Here is a 21552-nt window from a genome sequence, read left to right on the forward strand (position 1 = left end):
AGACTGGTGGGGTGATGCTGGAAGCTAGAGCTGTGGCGAGAAGATGGTGTGAGACACCCCAGGCATGAAGATCTGCACAAGTGCTGTCAGAACAGGGAAATGCTGTGAACTTTAACAAAACTGTCAAGCTCACCATCCTTCCTCCTCCTCCTCCCCCTCCTCCCCCTCCCCTCCCCCTCCCTCTCTCCTCCTCCTCCCCCTCCTCCCCCTCCCCTCCCCCTCCCTCTCTCCTCCCCCTCCTCCTCCTCCTCCTCCTCCTCCTCCTCCTCCTCCTCCTCCTCCTCCTCCTCCTCCTCCTCCTCCTCCTCCTCCTTCTTCTTCTTCTTCTCTTTCCTCTTAAAGATCCTGCTTGCTTCTCTTTCCTCTTAAAGATCCTGCTTGCTTGACTGCTTTTCCAAACTCCCAGAGCTCCCTTGAAGTCAGTCAGCATAGCATTATTGTCATTTAGGGAATAGTAAAGCTTTGAAAAATGCCTTTTGTGTTCTGGATTTATGGAAACCGTTTGAACTGCAGTGAGTCTTGAAGAGCACTTTGAAACATAGTGTTTTGATTTTCCTAGTAATTTCCTGAGAAGCATTACAGATGAGAATTCGAGTGCTGTGGTGGATTTTCCCACAAGCGGTGTGCTAGTAGAGAATGCGATCTACCATGAGCATGAGTGCATCAGTCAGGACTTACAGATGGACAGATGGGCAAAGTGCCCACTCAGCAGTCTCGGGAAAGCTCAGGCTGCAGGCATATGAGCATCCAGGTCTCACTGCCAGATGTGTAGGTGAGTCCTACACTGCAATTCAGGGGCTCTCCCATGGCGCATGAGACCTGCCCCTCTGCAGCTGAGCCTAACCACCCCCAACCTCTACTTCCTACCTGTCTGCTTAGAGCCAAACTAGATTGGCTGACCTTCAAACATCCTGCAAGCCATGTAAAAATGTGGGATTCAGAGTTCATGGCCAACTGTTTGTCCAACCAGTGCTGGCTCTGGGAAGCAGGCAGCAGGTGGATTGGTCCATGTCAGTATCTGCCAGGGTGGAAAGAAAACCAAGGCTTAGAAGGGCATCTCCCAAGAGCATGATGGGAGCTACGGCTTTGCCCATCAGCGTTATCAGAGAATCAACAGTGAACGCCCAAGTGCCCAGCTGGAGTCTTCATCACCATCCCTGGGAAGCTGTCATGGCAGCATGTTTGTGGCAGGAAAGGAATCTTCTCTTGCCAGGCTGCCACCTGGGCTGTTCTCTGCCCACAGCGGCCACGTGAGTCACATTCTGGGCCTGACACACACCATGCCCTTTGCCTGTGTATACATGTCCTTCCTTGGCCACCCAGCTCCAACTGCTCATGTATGAAGATTCAGCCTTGAGGAGCCTCTGCTGTGTTTTCTGGGCCCTGCCAGCTTGCTCTCTATATGGACTGTGTCACACTGCCCAAGCCTGCCATCCCAAGAAGACACTCAGATCTCCTTTCTTTTGAAAGCTCGGAGCCCAGCACAGGGTCAGTCAGGCCCACAGCAGGTGAGAATTATTATAATCACCCTTCTTAACTCAAGATCCTGAAGATTTCAGTTTGAATTGACCCTCTACTGCTTGTTAGCACTGTGACTTTGTAGGCGTCACCTGCCATACTCCCAGGCACATGTTCATCTCCATACTCCACTTAGTGAAGGTTGAACAGGTGGGAGTTCAGGATGGGTTTGTACAGTGGCACAGGTCACCAGGTGAACATGTTCTGAGCCATCTACTACATGCGAGGTCCAGCTCTGAACATGACATACAGAACTCCTGTGAGCTACTGCAATCATCACGATACTGCCTGCAGGGAGCTCCTACAGTGCCACCTACTGGTGGAGCAAGCAGGCATCTTAGGTGCCATCTAGGAAAGCAATTTGCCCAGAGTGTCCAGACTGCCAAATTAGTGCTCTGTTCCCCTCTCTGCACAATGGGTACTTCACATTCCTATTCAGCTAATGTCTAGTATCTCTTTCTTGTACCACATGATCCTAGTTTAACTTGGCATTATTTTTTTTTCCTCTTGAGAGGACTGCAAGGCTCAGGGAACCCTCTGGCCCCCACAATTTATCTCTCTCTTCCAGTCCCTGGGGCATTACTAAACTTGGCCTCAGGCATTATGTGTATTTGTGGTGCCCCCATTGTCCCTACCCTCTGCACATCTGTCCATGGAGGGCATTGCCCATTTGAGCACCACCTCTCAGTCAAGCTAGCTTCTTGTCACAGGCCTCTGATCCACTCTGGTTTTCACTGCTAGACCCCTCCTGAAAGGTACACCATCAGCAATGGATTTTCCTGCTCATCTCAGCGGCCTGACACAACAGAACCTTTCAAACTAGTTGGGAAAAACACATTTGGAAACCCGAGGGACGGAGTCAAGCATCCAGTGCTACTAAGAAAAATGTGCAACTCTTTGGGGGGAGATGGGAAGGAGAAACAAAGGAGGAGGCAACAATGCTTGATAAGAAATGTACTCATTACCTTGCCCATGTAATTGTAACCCCTCTATATGGTTATTTTCACAATAAAAAAAAATCAAAAAAAAAAAGAAAAAGAAAAATGTGCAAATCGTGGTTTCTTTTTGTTCTGAAAACAAAAAGGGGACTCCAAGCAGGAGAATGGCTCACAGCAGAACTGACACTATTTTCCTAGTTCACACCCACAAGTCTTCATTAGATGCTTTCTTCAGACTGCCTCAGGTCACCCACCAACATGTGTGTAGGTGTGAAATATACCCCAGTGCCAGGACACCATATTTCAGGAAGGTAAGGAGCTGGTGATATAGAGGTGGAGGCCAGGGGAGACGTTTGACCCTTTAATGATGAGGTATAACAGAAAGCAATCACACCACTGGAGTTAGCCCTGAGGGAGCAAAAGTAGGTGTTCAGTGAGTTTTGTACTCCTGTGTTCAAAGCAGCTACAGGCACGTGAGCTAAAGGTGGAAGCAGCCAGGGATGAACTGATGGGTGCATGGGCAGAGAAAAGGTGTGTATACACAGAAGGAATGGTTTTTCCTTCAGGCTTAAAAAGAATGGAAATTCTGACAGAAGTTACAACATGGACCAACCTTGAGGACATGTGAAATATCATGAAAAGATCCCACTTAGATGAGCTCCCTCAAGAGCTCAGATTCCTAGAGATGAAGCAGAATCACGGTGGTTGCCAGTGGAAAGGTGGGGTAAGACATGGAGCTATTTAATGGGGATGAAGTTTCAGTTCAACAAGATGAAGAGTTCTGGAGAAGGATGGATGTTGTGTTTGTTCAATGGCATGAATGCATGAAAGGTCACTGGGATGAACATTAAAAAATGGTGACACTCTGGATGGTGGTTCAGAGACTCCTTAAAATGTTAAACATAGAACTCCCTTACAATCCAGCAGTGTGACTCTTGGGCTTCTGTCTAGAAATATTAAAAGTCAGTATGTGGTAAAGACATTTGCACATCCATGTTCATTGCTGCACTACTTACAATAGCCAAGTTATGGAAACAGCCCAGATGCTCTACAGCAGATAAGTGGATCAAGAAAATGTAGAACACAATAGAATTCCCCAAATCTATTAGAAAAAATAATATTATGTCCGAAGATATGGAAATGAAAGAACATAGAAAAATATGTTAAATGAATTAAGTCAGAGACAAATGGCATTTTTTTTCATATGTGGAAGCTAGATCCAAAATACAAATATACATGATATCGTATTCAGGGTTTTGTGCATATACACAAAACTAACTAAAGGGTGTTATAATTAGGGGCAGAATTCAAAGATGTAACTCCTCTAAACAACTGAAAAACTGTTTAACAAAATGAATACCAAGAAGAGGAAACATGTTTGGCGAGGAGGGTAGTGGAAGAGACACATAAAAGGAGTGAAAGGGTGAACAAATGCAGCTATTATATTCAATGTGCGTTATGGAAAAGTTGAACAACTTGAAGGCATGGATGGGAGGGGGGAAAGGAAGAGAACACTGAAAGAAGTGACAGTGATTGAGGTTCACTGTACTCATAACCTGACTTGTAACCTCTTTGTACAACTATTTAATAATAAAATGAAAAGAAACAGTTACTGTAATGCATATTTTACCATTGTTTAAAAAGAGTCTGCTGGGTGGCTGGTGGCTCCTGCTTGTAATCCTAGCTACTCAAGCTGCTTAGATCCGAGAATCTGGTTTTGAAGCCATCTAGGGCAGGAAAGTTCAGAAGCTTCTTATCTCCAATTAACCACTTAACAACTGAAGTGGAGTTGTGACTCAAAGTGGTAGAGTGCTAGCCTTGAGCAGGCAAGCTCAGTGATAGTGCCCAGGCCCTGAGTTCAAGGTCCACAATCAACTAACTGACAAAAGAAAGGAAGAAAAGAAGGAAGAAAGAAAGGAATAGAAAGAAAGAAAGGAACAGAAAGAAAGAGAGAAAGAAAGAAGAGAAAGAAAGAAAGAAAGAGAAAGAAAGGAAAAAGAAAGAATGAAAGGAAAATTTAAAAAGGGAAACAAAGAGCAGAGAGGTGATGATTGTGTAATCCTAGTTACTCAGGGGGCTGAGATCTAAGGATCACAGTTCAAAGCCAGCTTGAGTGGGAAAGTCTGAGATTCTTATTTCTAATGAACTACTCAAAAAAGCCAGAAGTGGCATTGTGGCTCAAGTGGTAGAGCACTCACCTTGAGTGAAAGAAGTTCAGGGATAGTGCCCAGGACCAGAGTTTAAGCCCCAGGATGGACAGGCAAAAAACAAAAACAAAAAAACAACAAAGAAACAACAGCAAAAAGAAAAACAGGGAAAGCACCTAGGCCCTGAATTCAAGCCCCACAACCAACAAACGAAGAAACTAATGAAAGAATGAAAGAAACAAACAAAGTTTAAAAAAAAGATTTTATAAGTGCAATGGATATAAGGAGAGGGAATGCTGTGGCGTGAGCAAGGTGCTGTGGGCAGCTGGGGACCAAATCTTTGTGGACAGCAAGAGGGAGAGATCAGAAAGAAATGGGATCAGAATGCTCAGGGCAATTAGAACAGATAAGTGCAGACAAAAGCCAAGTTCAGCTTTGGACAAGTGCCCATACATAGCAAATCTTGGGATGCCATGAATAGTATGAAGAAATATAGAGTTGAGGAGATGGAAATGCTAAGTAATCTGATTGGTCCATCCCACAATATATACTGACTCACCATACTTCACCCCATTAATCCATACTACCATCACGTCATATGAACACGAGCAATTTTTAGATTAAAATATTCTTCAATCAAGATGGTTTTTTTTTCCCTAGAAAAGCCAGAGCAGTAAGCATTTTCTTTCCACAATTTGGGTATATTGCATTAAACTATGATGCTTTGTAGGGGAAAACAGATATATACTTATGTTTCTTAGTGGATCAATCAAATAAAAATCAACTGGCACATTGTCTTTGACCAGACTTTTGACTGTTGGTGGTGGTACTGGGGTTTGAACTCAGGTTCTTATGTTTTCTGGGCAGGCACTGTACTATGGCTGAGCCATGCCTCCACCCTCTTTAATATACATATAAAATCAACTCTTCCCTCCTCTCTACCACAATAACTAGTATATGTCTAGGACAAGCAGAAAAGGTCAAAAGCTATGTACATATGACCGTATAACCTGATGCTAAGCGAAATGAACCCCAAGATAGGGACACAAGAGATTTTATCTTTTTGCTGTTCCAGCCTCTTTTTGTGCTGGGTTTTTCTACCTATTCTAGCCTTCCAGGTATAGCCAGGATAACAGATGCATACAACCATGCCTTTATGAGGGAGCACCTCATAAACTTTTCTGTCTGCTGGCCTCAAATCCCAATCTTCCCAGTCTCAGCCTCCCAAGTAATTATGATTACTGGTATGAACCACTGGTGCTTGGCTGTCTGTGGGAATTCTTGCATTCAGGGAGCTCCCTCTCTGAGGACTCCATCCTGAGATGTCTTTAATCCAGGCCTGAACCTTCTCCACTGTTGTGCTGTTTCCAGTTCCCAGGGAAGCAGGAGATCAGAATTTAGTATCTGTTGGATTTTACCAGTGTGATTTTATAACCCTCATAGTCTCTCTACTAAGAGCAAGGCCAGTGTTTGCTGTTTTTTCCTTGAGACCTTTCCCTTAAAGATTACAAAAGAAAACATATTGGGCAGGAAAGGAATTCACAAAACACAGTGCCCCACTCCCAGCTGGTCAGACACAGTGAGGTGGAAATGTTTCACGTTGTGCCAGGAATAGCATTGGGCTCTGTGGTCGGCAATCCGGTGGAGTTCTTAATCTGCCAGCTCAGCCCTGCAATGTGTTGGCAGGCAGTATAAACCATTGTTTTATATCAAAAGGAAGATGTATAAACTGAAAGGCAGGTGGAGAAATAGAAATACAGAGGCCAGGAAAATTGTGAATGATCAGGTTGGGATTGTGGGTTGATAGGGTAAAGGGAGGGCTCAAGAGGGAATGCAAATCACCTACAAAGGCTGTCCACGGCTTACCCAATTCCCATCACAATCTTTTCAGCTAGGACTTATTATTCCTATAAAACAGTTGAACAGATTGAGGTTTCAAGGTCTAAACTGTTGCTCTGTGGAGGGTGGGTGGTCCCACCAGGAAGGGGTTGGGCTAGCCAGGAAGATGAATGAGAACAGAGTTCAGGTAGTGTGTTTGTATGTATAAAGATAGAACAATAAATCTGTTGAGATTGTTGTAGGGAGAGTGATTGAGGGGGTGTAACATGCTGGGATACCGTGTAGACATGTATGTAAAGTCACAATATCCACCCCCCAAATGCTAATAAACATAATAATCAAAAAGGAAAAGAAGCCAGGCTCTGCTGGCTCATGCCTGTAATTTTAGCTACTCAGAAGGCTGAGATCTCTGAGGACCACAATTTGAAGCCAGAGAAGTCCATGAAACTCCAAATAATCAGCAAAAAGCCAGAAGTGGAGGTATGGCTCAAGTGGTAGAGTTCCAGCCCTTGAGTGGAAAAAGCCAAATGAGAGCGTGAGGCCTTGAGTTGAAGCGACAATGAGAACACAAAGAAGAAAGAAAAGGAGAAAGAAAGGAAGGAAATGAAGTCTCAACTGCTACTTATTAGAAGAATGAGGGTTTAAAATTAGCCCAGGCGCTGGTGGCTCATAACTGTAATCCTAGCTACTCCAGCCTGGGCAGGAAAGTCCATGAAACTTTTATGTCAAGCTAACCACCAGAAAACCAGAAGTGGCACTGTGGCTCAAGTGGTACAGAGCTTGCCTTGAGCTGATAGGACCCAGGCCCAGAGTTCAAGCCCCATGACTAACAAGAAAGAAAGGAAGAAAGGAAGAAAGGAAGAAAGGAAGAAAGGAAGGAAGAAAGGAAGGAAGGAAGAAAGAAAGAAAGAAAGAAAGAAAGAAAGAAAGAAAGAAAGAAAGAAAGAAAGGAAGGAAGGAAGGAAGGAAGGAAGGAAGGAAGGAAGGAAGGAAGGAAGGAAGAAAGAAAGAAAGGAAGAAAGAAAGGAAGAAAGAAAGGAAGAAAGAAAGAAATTGGCCTGGATGATCTCACAAGAAGTCAGTGTTCCTTGCAGTCCATTGAATTCACAGCAGAAGCCTGAATGCTTCCCCTAGAGCTGTGTGTGAACCCCAAGGGTTCTATTTAGGAAGTGACAGGCTCAGAACTGAATTTTGGCTGAGCTTTCTGGTAGAGGTATGACTGATAGATAGAAAAGAAATTTGGGGAAAGTAGAGGAAGGGTTCTGGCACTTGTTGGAAATTTACTAAGCAATGAAGGCTGAGGTCGGCTCTCTAAATCCACACTGTGAGCTAATGCTTTGCTTTTGATAATGATGTTGAAGTCACTTCCCCGAAATCATGTAACCTGAAGACTCACAGCAGGATGTGAACTCAGTTCCCAGGACTCAGAGGCTCCTGCCACTTCCTCTAAGTCAGACTGATAGCTCTGGTGTGGGTGGCTTCAGGTTGGATCCTGATGTGAGAAAAAATGAGAAGACGGAGGAGACATTTTTGAGATTTCAAGCCAGGATAGCAGAGTCATTACTGTAGGGAGAAATCAGGAAGAAGTGGTTTGCTGGTAGCAGAATAGCTGGGGTTGGGGGTTGCAGGTAAATCCACAGTGTGAAGTCCTAGGAGCCCTGGAGTCCACACATGACCTCTGGGATTTTAGGCTACTGGGTCTGTGTGAATCCCTGGCATTGAGGGGTTGAAGGCGTGAATGGACAAGAAGCAAGTGGCATAAAAAGGAAAGACAGAGAGGGGAGAGAGGAGGCAGAGAGATGCTGACTGACAGGGCTGCAGAGGGAGGAGGTAGAGAGGCTCACAGACTAAGGGCGGAGGGAGGCAGGGAGAAGGGGGTGAGAAAGGAGTGATCACTAGTCACACGCTGCAGAGATAGGAGGAGGACAGAGCCGTGGCCTCAGGGACGTGGTGACTGGGTGGGATATGGGGAGGAAGGTGGCTGAGGAGCTGTGCAGACATGCACACACGGGCAGGGAGTATGGGCCTCCCATGGGGTCTACCGTGAGGCTTCAGACTCCGGTTCTGCAGACGTCTTTATGTGGCAAGTTATTTTTTGCCGTGAAGCCACGTGGTCGTGCCTGGTAATTATAGGGTAAAAGGAATTAAGAAAGACATAATTCTCCCCATCGGAGCCTGACTGTTTTACAGCTCCACCTCGCTCCGGCAGCCAGGCTTTCCGCTGTCACAGGTGCCACTTTGATTTCAGTCACGTCGGAAAGGAATTGGAAACACTTTCAAAGTGATTAAAGAGAGGAAGCGCCTGCAAATGTGGGCTAAATGCCATAATCACATTCTCTGCGTATGGCCACGGGCTTTCAGAAGCCACGTTGTGTGAGCCAGTGGTGGGACTGAGAGCCCATGGCACTGCAGGAGCAAGTGGTGGCAGAGAGGCTGGTGAAAGATGGCCAGAAATGGGCCAGTGTAGGTAGCATGGGTCCAGCTCATCTCAGTAATTATTACCACTATTATTTTAGCGTACGTTTACCAAGCACTTACTAACTACCCCCACTCCCCACCTCAGCAAGATTCCTTTAAGCTGCCCTGCAACACTGGGTAATGAGAATTCAGATCCTGGCAAGAAGGAAATCAAGGTTGGAGAACTTCCATGCTTTGTTCAAGACATGGACTTAGGAAGTGGCAGACTTCAGACACTGAGTCAGTTCTGTTCGCACGGAGCGCCCCAGGATGTAGTGTCTGTGGCTGCTTAGGAGGGTACCTGAGATTTCTTTTTATTCACAGTTAATGAATTGACATGTGACTCTAGACCTGGATCGAGTGTAAATCAGGGAGCATTTATTCCCTGAATGGAGTTGGTGGGACTCATCCCTTCCATGGGAGTACAACTCAGGAGGCTCAGAGAAAGTGACATTGTGTTGAAAGATGAGGAGGCTTTAAGGTAGGAAGAACCCCTGGGTTCATGGCTGGATCCATGAAGATGGTCCAGAAGTGCCACTGTGATGAGACTCTGTCTCCCTTCTCCTAGGCTCTGCCGGAGTGGCCCTCCTCAGGTGATGGTGATGGAATGGCCTGGGACATCTCAGCAATGCTGAGCTCGGGGTGTGGATCTTGGGACAATGCGGGTCCTAGAACGCCTTCCTTCAGAATCATCCTCATTCCTACTGGCATCAAACCCTTTGCTACTTCACAGCCGAGGGCCAAGCAGCACCATTTCAGGAATGAGCAGGAATCCTGCATACCCTTGAATTGCCCTCCACTGTCGCCTCTTAAACCCACTCTGGGAGATCGCTTCCTGCGGAGATCTAGAGGCCCCACACATCGCTTCTCACACTTAGGTCGTAACATGGCCCTGTGGTCAGCTTAGCTTCTGGACTATCTCAACAGTAGTTGTGAATGCTCAGACTGGGGTAATACTCACAATTCCAAAATTCAAAGTTTGCAATCAGAAAAGGGAGTGGGAAGATTTGCTCCCCCCGTCTGTCTCTGTCTCTGTCTCTGTCTCTCCCTCCCTCCCTCCCCTCTTTCTCTGTCTGTCTGTCTGTCTGTCTGTCTGTCTGTCTGTCTGTCTGTCTCTCTTTCTCCTGTATTAGTTTCCTGTCTGTTGCTGTTAACAAATGATCAAAAACCTATGCTTATGCAACAACACTACCGCTTTGGATTTATTTTCCTTCTGTCAATACTATATTCCTATATTCCTTGTGGAAGTTTCTCAGGTGGAATCCATCTGTGTCTTTACCATCTTCCAATTTCTAGAGGCTGCTAGCATTCTGTGGCCTGTGGTTCCATACCACTCTGATCCCTTTTCCATTGTGTCATATTTTCCTCTTCACTTGCATACTTTTTTTTATAACAAACCCTCTAATTTTATTATATTTTTCAATATGCATAAACTGGGAACTTGCCTAATCCTTTTGCTCATTAGATCTTTTTTTTTTTTTGCAGTTTACCTCTTTCCTCTAGCTCTCTACTATAAGTAGCAAGAAGAGGCCAGGACACACCTCCAACCCTTTACTTTGGAAATCTCCTCAGCTAAACATCTGAGCTCATTGCTTACAAGTTCTGTTGTGTCTATAACTGTAAAATAAAATTTAGTTTTCTGTATCCATGCAACACAGATCCTCTTTCCTGTGTCTTGCAATATCAATGTTTCTCATTTCCTTCTGAGACCTCACGAGCAGCACCTTTAACATTCAGATTTCTTCCAACAGCCTGTTCACAATGACTCAGATATTTGCTAAAGTGATATAGATTTTAATATCCTGCTATTCACTTTCCCCTAGACTCTGCATGGTATTGTCTGTAACACTATGTTTTCCTTCTAGCTGTATATTCAAGACAAATTTGGCCTTTTCAATCATGTTTCTCTATTCTTTCATCCTCTGTCTATTGCTGGCTTCAACATCAATTCAACATTTGTTGAAATATTTGTTACATTGTTATATTTGCTGCTATATTTGTCCCACTTCCTGGCACTGGAAGAATAGCTAGCCTTCACCCAGAGAAACAAAACCAAGGGAGTCATGTTTTAAGGTATTTATTGATTGAAGTTGGCTTACATGATCGAAAGTGCTGGCTAGGCAACTTTGAAACATGCAGGACCACGTGTCTGGCAAGGGAGTGTGGAACTCAGGCATGAGCTGAAACTTCCTCCTATGGGGACCATGTCTTCTTCTTCAGAGAAGCCTCTGCTTTTTCTCTTAAGCCTCTCATTTAATGGTATCCCACACATTCCAATGATCTGCAATAATCTCTCTCACCTAAAGTCAACTTGTTATAAACTTTGATCATGTATACAAAATACTTTCACAGAAGCATACTGATTCCTCTTCACATGCTTGGGTGTTGTAGCCTAACCAAGTTGACAATGTGCTCCAGGCTCCCCTTCAATTTCAGCTAACGAGGTACCCGATTGGGATCAGAAGGTGTGGGCCAGGGTAAGGGAAGAGGCAAACAGTAGCAATGGTCTTAGGGACTGGATCAGGGGAGCTGGAAATTATTTATTCTGGAATCAGCTGCAGATTATTGCTGATTTTTTTGTTCACTAGTATGCCTGAGTTTTTTAGGCCCCTTTCCGTGGATAATGCTCTATAACAAAGGGCTCTAAGATTCATTGGCTTAAGACCACGTTCTCTTTGGCTGGGCACAGATCTGTGAGTGGACTTCAGTTAGGCTGATGTGGGCTGTGCTGGACTGATAGATCTCTTTCAGGTTGTGGATCTGTCTTCTTGTGGTTGTGGATTTAGGGTCATAGCCCTTCCACATTCATTCTTGCAGGAAGGCCCACTTGCAGGAAGATCACTGGGGCACAAGACAGCAAGCCTGACCATGGTGCAGCATCATTTTCAGCCCTTCCTTGCTCTCCCTCCTGCTCCCTTCCAGTGAATTCTTTGGTCAAAACAAGCCACTGGACAAGTTCAATGTCAAGGGACATGTTAGCCAATTATACATACCATAGGGTGATAGCCATTCTAATCATTCTATCATTCTAATCATTCATTATAAGAAGTGGGTAATTAAAACCTATAACTCAGTGGATCGCCCACATCTCAGTTCTGGGATTTTTCTTGTCCATTTTCCATGGACAGTTTATGACATCTTCCTTGTCCTCTGATGCCGTGTGTACGCAGGTTGTCTCATGGGGTTTGGTTGCCTCTCCTGGTAGCCCACTTGGAAGAATTTCTTTTATGAGTACTTTGAGACATCTCACCTTACTTCCACACTGCTGCTTCAGCCACTTCAGCCAACCTGTTGCCCTCTCGCCTCACACACAAGGCAAACTCTAATCCGCCATGTGCCCTAAACTCCATGGGCTGCGTCATAGCCAATATCCCGGAGTCCCCTTTCATCCCTCCCCCAAGGGATTCCTTGGGTCTCTACGCCTGGCTGGGTTCCATTTATGCAAACAGGATGAATGGCCAGGTGTGGGGGTAAGTGGAATCTTTCCCCTCCTTCTTGTCACAGTAATTTTTCTCTTTCTCAGTCAAGCATGCCCCTGCTGCTGCCTGCTTTGCACTGGACACTGTGTTTGTGTTTGCAGATGAGACATTTCCTGCCAGCTCAGCTGTGCTCCACCGAGCAAGATGCTGTGTGTGCTGCTCATTAAGGATGCCTATTAGCTTACTGTCTCGGGTTCCCTTCAGTGACTCAGGACACTTTGTGCTCTTGCACAAGGCCCGGAATATTCATTTTCCCAGATCTCAAACCTAGAGGCAGTGGCCATGTAGGCATCAAAAGATGAGGGCAAAAAGTCCCAGCTGGTGGCTGGATGTGTGGTTCATGCTAAGTCCACAGAGGGTTACTTTGGGCAATCACCAGGGTGAATATGAACGCTGATTATGTCTGCAGGTACCAGCCAAGAGAAATGGAGTGTAACTATATAATGTTAGGCAAATTTAAAGGATTGTTATTTCTACTGGGCCAGATCGCTACTTCCAAGCACAGAAGAATAACCTCTGAGGTCAGATCCAAATTGCCTGTTTTATGCTTCTGTGGATCTAAGTACAATGCAAGAAAGCTCTGAGCTGAGGGAGTGGGTCCTGTGGCCAGCCATCTGTGCCTCTTTACTGTCTCCACCATTAAGCCCCTCAGAGTGATGGCCTGCCACGGCCCAGCTGGGGACTTCTATCTCTCATCTGTGACAGGTGGGAGCAGGCCACCCTGTGAGGGAGGGAGAGAGTTCTCATGAAATCCACCCTGCTTCAAGTGCAGAAGGTTCTGTGGCTCAGCAGGCTCTGCTAGACTCCGAGGGGACATGCTGTTAATGGCCTGGCCTTGTGCTGAGCAGGCCCTCGTCCTTCACATCCACCCTGAGGACTCCACATTGAGGTGAGCTCTTTCCTGCTGCTGGCCAGTGCTCCATCATCTGTTAGGTGATACTTGCCATATGGTGTTGAAGGGAGTTATTGGCTTGTTGTTTCTTCCACTCTGAGAATAACTCTGGGCCTCGCTCTGATATATGCTTGGGTCTCTGACACATAGCCAAAGCCCCATCAATGCTGGCTGAGGAACTCAAGCCCAGAGGAGACAAAATGGATGGGGCAAGATGGTGTATTAGAAGAATCTGTTGTCTGAGGTCCATGAATGAGAAGTCACATGACACAGGAGAGACGTATTCTGAAGAGAACCAAAGAAGAGGAGCTTCAGAAATCACCAAAGAGGTGGCAAGAGGGTAGAAAAGCAGAGGAAACTGAGGCAACACAAAGAAGTAGAAACAAGTCCTCAGCAGGACTTCTAGATGAGGCTGGACTGTCATCTTGCCATGTGGTCCTGTGGAGATCCCATGTGACTGGACCTTTGGTGATTTGAACCATTGAACATTGTTTCTCTCTTCTGGAACTTCAACCCATGGCATTGTGGCTTCACTCACTTGGCCACTTGGTGGCCAAGCAAGGGCAGCAAGGGTCTGGCGGAGTCCACTGGCAGCTCTGTGCTGCCATTGGACAGCATTGGGTGCTGGATGGAAGAATCTGGCAGAGGAGAACTGTCAGAGTATCCCCACTGAGGAGCTGACTTCTTTCAAAGAAGTTAGAAATTCATTCTAAGGGGCCAAATGGAGTATCTGCTGCTCCCAAGGGGGCTGAGAGTGCTCTCACAGAAGGTGGTTCTCAGACAACCATGATGTGACTCTGGGAAGGCAGAGATTGTTATCCCTTGTCAGATTTACTGGCTTTATGACTTTGGGTAGTCTCTTTCTGTCTCTGGACCTCAGTTCCCTATCTTCAGAGTTGAGTGGCTAAGAACGGAGGTACTTAACCCAAATGGCCCCCATTCTGATTCCAACTCATAGCTTTCTACCAGTGAGGCTTGGGCAACTCACTTTACCTGGAAAAAATAGAGCTGCTCACACTTCTAGTTCATGGTGTTGTGGTAATATATGAAAATGTACACACACACACACACACACACACACACACACACACACACACAGAGAGAGAGAGAGAGAGAGAGAGAGATGGAAAGTGCTTCAAATATGACCTAGGATATGGCAAGTGTAACGTAACATTTTTACTGTAATTAATGTCCTTATCACTATCTTCATCATCATCGTTGGATGAAATGATCAATCCTGAATGTGGGGCTTTGGACCAAAACTATGTGGGCAGCTTCCCCCAGCCAGTCCAAATGGAACCACGTGTCCATGCTATAAGTGTGAACATTTTTTCCATGTGTTTTAGGATAAAACTGTCTTTTTATTCTGAGCCAATGTTTTCCCCATACTTTTAACACTAAATGTCATTCTGTGCGTGTATGTGTGTGTGTGTGTGTGTGTGTGTGTGTGTGTGTGTGTGTGTGTATGTGAGTGTGTGTGTGTGTGTGTGTGTGTGTGTTGAACTCAGGATCTTGCATTCTCACTTGCCTTTTTTTTGTATAAGGCTGGCACTGTATTACACACCTCTACTTTCAGCTTTTTGCTGGTTAATTGGAAAGAAAAGCCTCTCAAGGACTTTTCTGCTTGGGTCGGCTTCAAACTTTGATCCTTAAATCTTAGCCTCCTGAGTAGTTAGAGTTATAGCCATGGGCCACTGGTTCTTGGCTCAAAATTCTTATTCTTAAATTTAAAATGATCTATCTGGTAAAATAAGTGACTGATCTTCACATGGGGTGGGGGGAGGCTCAATCATCCCTCAGTCTACTTCTTTTATTCTCTGGATGAGGAGACCACTGCTCACATGAAATAAGGATACTAGGTCTAACTGATGCCATCTTGGTAATGTGGTGCATGATAGGAAATTGGGTCTAACTGGAGCCATCTTGTCTTCTTGGTGGATGAAGCAGGTGATGGGCATGCCTGAATTCCTAGAGGTAGGGGTGGGGACTGGGACAATAGGTTACTGCACCTACCAGTCCTGTACCATGAACTGGACCTCCCTGGGATCATGACCCTATTTAGGTCCGGACCAACTCAGCCACCTTTTTTATACCTCCCCTTGTGTCTCCTGACTCTCCTCAGGTCACCATGGCATCCTTCTTGAGCTCTCCATTACAGTGGAACAGGTTTGTTGGGATTGTTTGTCTGTTCTTTGTTTACTCTGCTACCTTCATGGTTCAGTTTTCTAACAGTAGTCAGTGTATTCAAGGCAGCACATTTTCTGGGGACATGTGTCTACCTTCAGTCACTGGCTTTCTAATAAAGACTTCTGATTTGACCTCTCAGGATGTGGCTTCTCTATATTTCGTGATTGAATTCCCAGGAGAACTGAGTTACCATGGTCATGAGATTAAACAGTGATGGTCATTGTTTAGGTTTAGGGGACTACTTCCAAGCAAGGAAGGAAGAGATTATGGTACCTAATGAACTTTGTCCTCACATCAGTGGTATGTAGAATACAACCAAGAGGAATTATGAAAGCTTAGTTCAATGCCACTAAAACGTTACTGTGACATCTACTAATGCCACATGGCATTACCACAAATGCTAGTCCTGCTACCATGGCCATCTCCCTTCCCCACCATTTATCACATAGTTGCAAACCACAGATGTGGATTACCACAGTCATTTCAGCAGCATGGGGAAGGCATGATTAGCTTATTTTATGGCCAAAGAAACAAAGATTTTGAAATGCATCCAATAACTTGCCCAGGGCCACAAGGTCAGAGGTAGAATCAGGAGAAGGCTAACTTTGACTCCAGGGTCAAACAAGTCAGTCACCACACCACAAGGTGGACCATGAGCAGGCTGCCAGCCATACCTGAAGCTGGTAATGAAGTGTGCAATTGTTTGACATCTGTGCTGCAAGGGGAATAGAAAGCAAATGCCTTTTGCTCACCTCTTCTGCAGCTCCCAGCACAGCATGGGGCCTAGAAAAAAACTGCCCCATGAATACTTGTTCATTGAATGAATGAGCAAAGGAATGAATGAATCCCCAGGAAAGCTTGTTAAACACCTAGATCTATTCCCTGCCCAGCCCCAAGAGTCTAATTCAGGATCTTAGAAGGGTGCAGGAGAATCTATCTGCTGTTGTTGTTGTTGATGTAGTTGTCTGCAGGGAATGGAAAAATCACTAAAAAGTATTTGAGGAGGGAGTGGGCAGCCATCCAGAACTCTGCTTAACAAACATTGCCCAATGGCTGTGATTCTCCTCCTTTACCAAGTGATTCCCTCCCCCCATACTTGCCCTCTTCTCTTATTTTTTATTTTTTATCAAGTCTGATTCTGAACAAGAAAGATTTGTGATCAACACCACTGTGTCACAGCTGTGGAGCGGCTGGCTCACTTCTAGTCTTTTTCTGCCTCTCTGACAGCAGGCAGGCCATTAAGGGCTCCCTGGCCTTCCGGGATGGCTTGTTAGCACATTTAAGCCTTTTGTGGGAGGCTCTCCTCTGTGTAATTGGGCCTTCACTCTGCTGCACTTCCTGGCCACAGAGCTTGTTAGCTGTCAGACAGGCCTGTGAATTTATGGAGTGACCAAGAAAGCTCATTGTTTTTTATAGGCTGCCCTGGTTCATAAGTACCCTACAGAAAGACACACGTAGCAACAGAGATGTGCATTATCATGGGGCCAGGGAGGGGAATTAGGGCTCAACTTGGGAATGAGACAAAGTGATAAAAATGGTGGTGTCATCATGTGTGTACAAAGCTTGGCCTGGTTTGGTACTGTAAGGTCCATTCCTGGTTGGCGAGCAGACCCCGCCCAGTACCTGCGTTACCTAGGCAACTGGGACACCTGGAAGAGGTCACATCTGCATCCGCTGAGGTCACATCTTAATCTGATGTGGCCACACCTTTCTCCCACCTGGTCTCACCTCTTACCTGGTCCCACTTCCCTTTACCTGGACATACCTTTCCCCACCCCTACCCTATATAAGGCCTAACCCAGGGCCAGATGCTCCCTTTTTGCCAGCCGAGTAGAGTGACAACCTTGCCTGGTCCCAGCAGGTCTACTAAATAAACGTAACCCTTACCTGAATACCACGTGCATGGTGCTGTTCTTACGCGGCTACCTCTTTTTAAAAACCTAACAGGTACATGTTCATAGAGCATGAGTGTTTAAACCTTCACTTGCTGGATTCATCTCAAACCCAATTTCTTCCAGTTTTATGATTCCTTTCATGGATATTTTTAGAAGAATCGTATTTGAACAGCTTGTAAGCAGGAGGAGGTGGTGGTGGTGGTGGTAGATAACCCCACTAAAGGAAGCCAGAAGCTGAGCTCACCTTACTTACTGCCTCATGGAGTCACCTTGTAATCCCACAGACCGGGCTGCCTTGCAGAGGGCACATTGTAGTCTTTTGCCTATCTGGTTATTTGATTTTGGATTTTAGGAGAGGGTCTTGTGTGTTTCTCATTTGTTCCTTTGCCTGACCACCAAAGCTGCCTCTGTCCAAGGACATATATATATATATATTTGAGGGAATCAGAGGTGTGTTTATTGCAAGGGAATAGAAAGGAGATAGCAAGAAATAGGAAAGGTTGGCAAGAGTCTGCCTTTGCAGGTTTGCCTGCAGCCTTTCAGACAGAGTGGAATAGATGGACAGAGATTGTGTGTGGAGGACCAGGTATGGCGAGCTGTGTGTGGGCTCACAAGGCTGGGGAGAGAGTGAGGTGGGCTGTAGAGCAGATGCTCTTCAGAACTGCGCATGCCTGCTATTCCCTGTGCACCCCCACCAATGCCCTAATCCACTCCCTCCTGAGTAACTGAACAATTATCTATTGAATTTGACCTGCAAGGTACCAAGAGATACCTGGAGAAAAGAAACCAATGTGAGGAGAGAGATTGATTGAGGTATGCTATCTTCAGGTCTCCCCAGCACTTAGCCATGCTTCTGGAAGATTCTAGACCCTTCCATGTCCTATCTGGAGTTCCTTTTCAATGGCACTGTGGCTCTTTCCTAGGCTGCAGTCTCCTTATTTCCTCTCTCTATCCCTATTGGCCTATGGGGGGCAATCCCTCCTACTGTGGTTAGATGTGGAGTACTTTATCATTCCCACCTATTATGTGGGGAAAGAACCCAGTATTTGATTTGAGTCTCTTTCTGTGCATTATTTCTGCAGAATGCTGCATCCTGCTGGGACTTGGATTATGGGGCTTCTGTTCTCTGTGCCCCGTTGTAGGAATTGTTTTGTGCCTCTGGTGGTGGGCTGGGCATGGGTTACTTTGGCCTTGAGAAGTTCTTGGCACAAAGAAGAGTGGAATTAAGAAATGGTAATGTTGGCTCGTGCCTGTAATCATAGGGTTCAGAAGTCTGAGATCTGAGGATTGGAGTTCAAAGTCAGCCCAGGCAGGAAAGTTCATGAGGCACTTATCTCCAATTAGCCAGCAGCAAGCAAGAAGGGGAGTTGTGGCTCAAGCAGCAGAATGCTAGCTAGCAAAAAATCCCAGGGACAGTGCCCAGGCCCTGAGGTCAAACCCAGGACTGGCACAAAAAAAAATAAGAAAAGAAAGAAAGAGATAGCAAGTGTGTGAACCCTGAAAGGTGAGAGGAGATGAGGGGAGGTATGAGTGGGAAACAGATTCACCTGCTTGGGATAAAAATTCTGGGGAAAGATGCTTGTAGAGACTAAATGAATTAAAGAAGATCCAGAAATTTCTTGGGCCAGAGAGGTGGAAGGCATATTATGCCCAAGATGCAGCAACATCTGTTTGGAGAGAAGCGACAGACAGGAATTAAAGGAAGCTACTCTGTCTCTCTCTTCCTTCTTAGGTCCCTGGGGTGTAGAATCTGAGGCTACAGGTAAAGATTCTGCAGGCTCTATCAGAAGACTGAGGCCAAAATCTGATAATTATGGTAAACTTGGCTGTGACTTGGTCAACCTGGACTAAGTTTTATAAAAGGAAGTGCTATATCTTTCAGTGACTTTTTTGTTTCTTACGAGCATAGTATCAGTCCTAGCCGAGAAGAAACCTTGTTAGCCTCCATGTACACTCAGCTTTTACCATTAAAAAACAAAGTACAACCAAAACCAAACCCTGTCCCTGTTCCCATGTGACTGTTTGTGCTTTAGTTGTCTGAAATGATGTAGACTAGACTGGTTAGGACCCATGACAGCAAATTCAGGAGGGTCACTGCATTATGGAATGAGATCTATCTTAGCAGAACTGATTTCTGTAATGTGAACCCTTATTCTCAATTAAGTTCAATGGTTAAGTCAGAGGAATATATTATCATGGGCATTTAAGAACTATTTCTATTTGGACACAATGTGGGAATGGTTGCAGGGTAATGAATGTGTGGCACTGAGCGATTCTTCATAAATGGCTTCTGAGTTCTCAGGTCACGTGGCCATGGATGCCTGAGACCTGAGAACATACCGATGACCTATTTGCTGTTCTCTTGCCTTGACAGGAGAGCCTGGCATACTCTTTCACCACTGAGCTGGGGCCAGAAGGACAAGATCAGAATCCATTGCTCTGTCAAATCCCTAATTTACAGTCTGTGGACTTTTTTTATCATGAGGTTTTTTTATTTCCTGCCCCCCAAGGCTCAGCTGAGCAATATCTCCCCAGCCCAACTTATTAGGAAATGCAGGGATCACCTTCAGAGTCCTCTTACTGAGTCACATCACATATTTCCCTCTAGTAATTCAACACATGCTTTTTGAGTGACTATTATATTACATTAGGTGCTGGGGATATAATAGAGGACAACAAAGACATGTACCCTCAGGGAATTTGTATTCAGAAGATGCAGACAAAAGAATGAATAGATATATAAGATAATGGCAGGCAATAAGTGCTGTGACAAAAAGTGGAGCAAGAGTGACAGGAATTATTGCTATTTTAAATGCCATGGTCAGAGAGGTCACGTTGGAGGGGAAGACATTTGAGTAGGGACCATGAGGCAAGCCAGGAGGATACATTAAAGAACATTTTAGGTAAAGAGAAAAGCAAGGACAAAGGACTCAGGTGGGATCTTGTTAATACAGTTGAACAAGAGCAAGAAGGCACTGGGGCCAGAATGGAGTGAGCAAAGCATAGAATAGGAGAAAAAGAACATAGGTCCCATGGTTTCCCTTATTTGTAATAACTGTAAATGTCTGAGACAAGCAGAAAAGGTCAGATAAGTTGATGTTAGGTGAAATGAACCCCAAGATAAGGACTCAAATGGTTTTTCTTTCTTGCTATTGTTTCTAACATATTTATAAGGTGATTTTTTTTTTTGTTGCTTTGTATGTCTCTCCCCCATGGTATACCCCTGTTTTCACTGTATTTGATGCTGGTATAAAATTTGGTATAATTTGGGGAGGGTAGGAGAGGGGAAAAAAAGAAATGGTTTAAATAGGGATCCAGGTGGAACCATTGCAACAAAGACATGTACAAGATGCTATGTCAAAAAACGAACTTTACAACTTTTGCAGGGGGTGGGGGGACAAATGGGAGGGCAGGGATGGTAAGGGGAGACAAAGGAGGATGCAATAATGCTTGATAAGAAATGTACTCATTTCCTTGCTCGTGTAATTGTAACCCCTCTGTATGGTATTTTCACAATTAAAAAAACTTACTAATAATAAAAAAGAGATTAAGGTGAATACAGTATGCCTTACTGATTTATATTTTTTTGTTGCTGAAATGAAACCTAGGCCCTTACACATGCTAGACTAGTGTTCTACCACTGAGCTACATCCTTTAATAATATATTTTAATTAGTGTATTATGTAGATAGAATTAAATAGAAATTATGGGTAAACTTAAAGCCATAAAAAAGAATAGGAGAAAAAATTAGAGAGACTACATTTCTTTCCTCTCCTGTGTCATTTAGTTTTTCTAATCATGAGCATCATTTTTTCATGTCTGATTCTCTACCCGCCCCCCCCCCACCCCCCAGGGAAATTCTTGGCAGTATTTAGAGCCATCATTTGGAGCACTAACACAGCTGAGTTGTAATACTACTTTCCACCAGTAGTTGCTGCTAGTGTGTACAATGCATACTGTTTTTTTGATTTCCTCCATTTCAAATCCATTTTTGTTGAGTGTGTGCCAGAAGCTAGGTGCTCTACAGGCTAGGCTGCACAAGTAGGTTAGATACCACCTGGTAGAGTCTGAGTTCAAGGCTTCTGTGCAGTAATTTGTGGGATGCCTCAGTTCTGGCTGTGGTAAGGCGGGGCAGGTGAATCTCCATCACAGCGTTGCTTCTTCTGTTAGGGACATAGAGGCCTCATCCCTCCACATATT

At 45.0% G+C, this 21552-nt stretch overlaps 1 long non-coding RNA gene across 1 annotated transcript in view; it reads right to left on the minus strand.

The window, feature by feature from the left end:
- Positions 1-930: 930 nt before the first annotated feature.
- Positions 931-21552, minus strand: part of LOC138813178 (uncharacterized) — a 47894-nt gene continuing 27272 nt past the window's right edge. The window contains exon 3 of the long non-coding RNA XR_011367737.1: positions 931-1018. This is a non-coding gene — a long non-coding RNA (uncharacterized lncRNA). The remainder of the gene's footprint in view (positions 1019-21552) is intronic.

The sequence above is a fragment of the Dipodomys merriami genome, unplaced genomic scaffold (assembly GCF_024711535.1).
Source record: "Dipodomys merriami isolate MVZ:Mamm:240054 unplaced genomic scaffold, mDipMer1.0.p SCAF_59, whole genome shotgun sequence".
Taxonomy (NCBI): Eukaryota; Metazoa; Chordata; class Mammalia; order Rodentia; family Heteromyidae; genus Dipodomys; species Dipodomys merriami.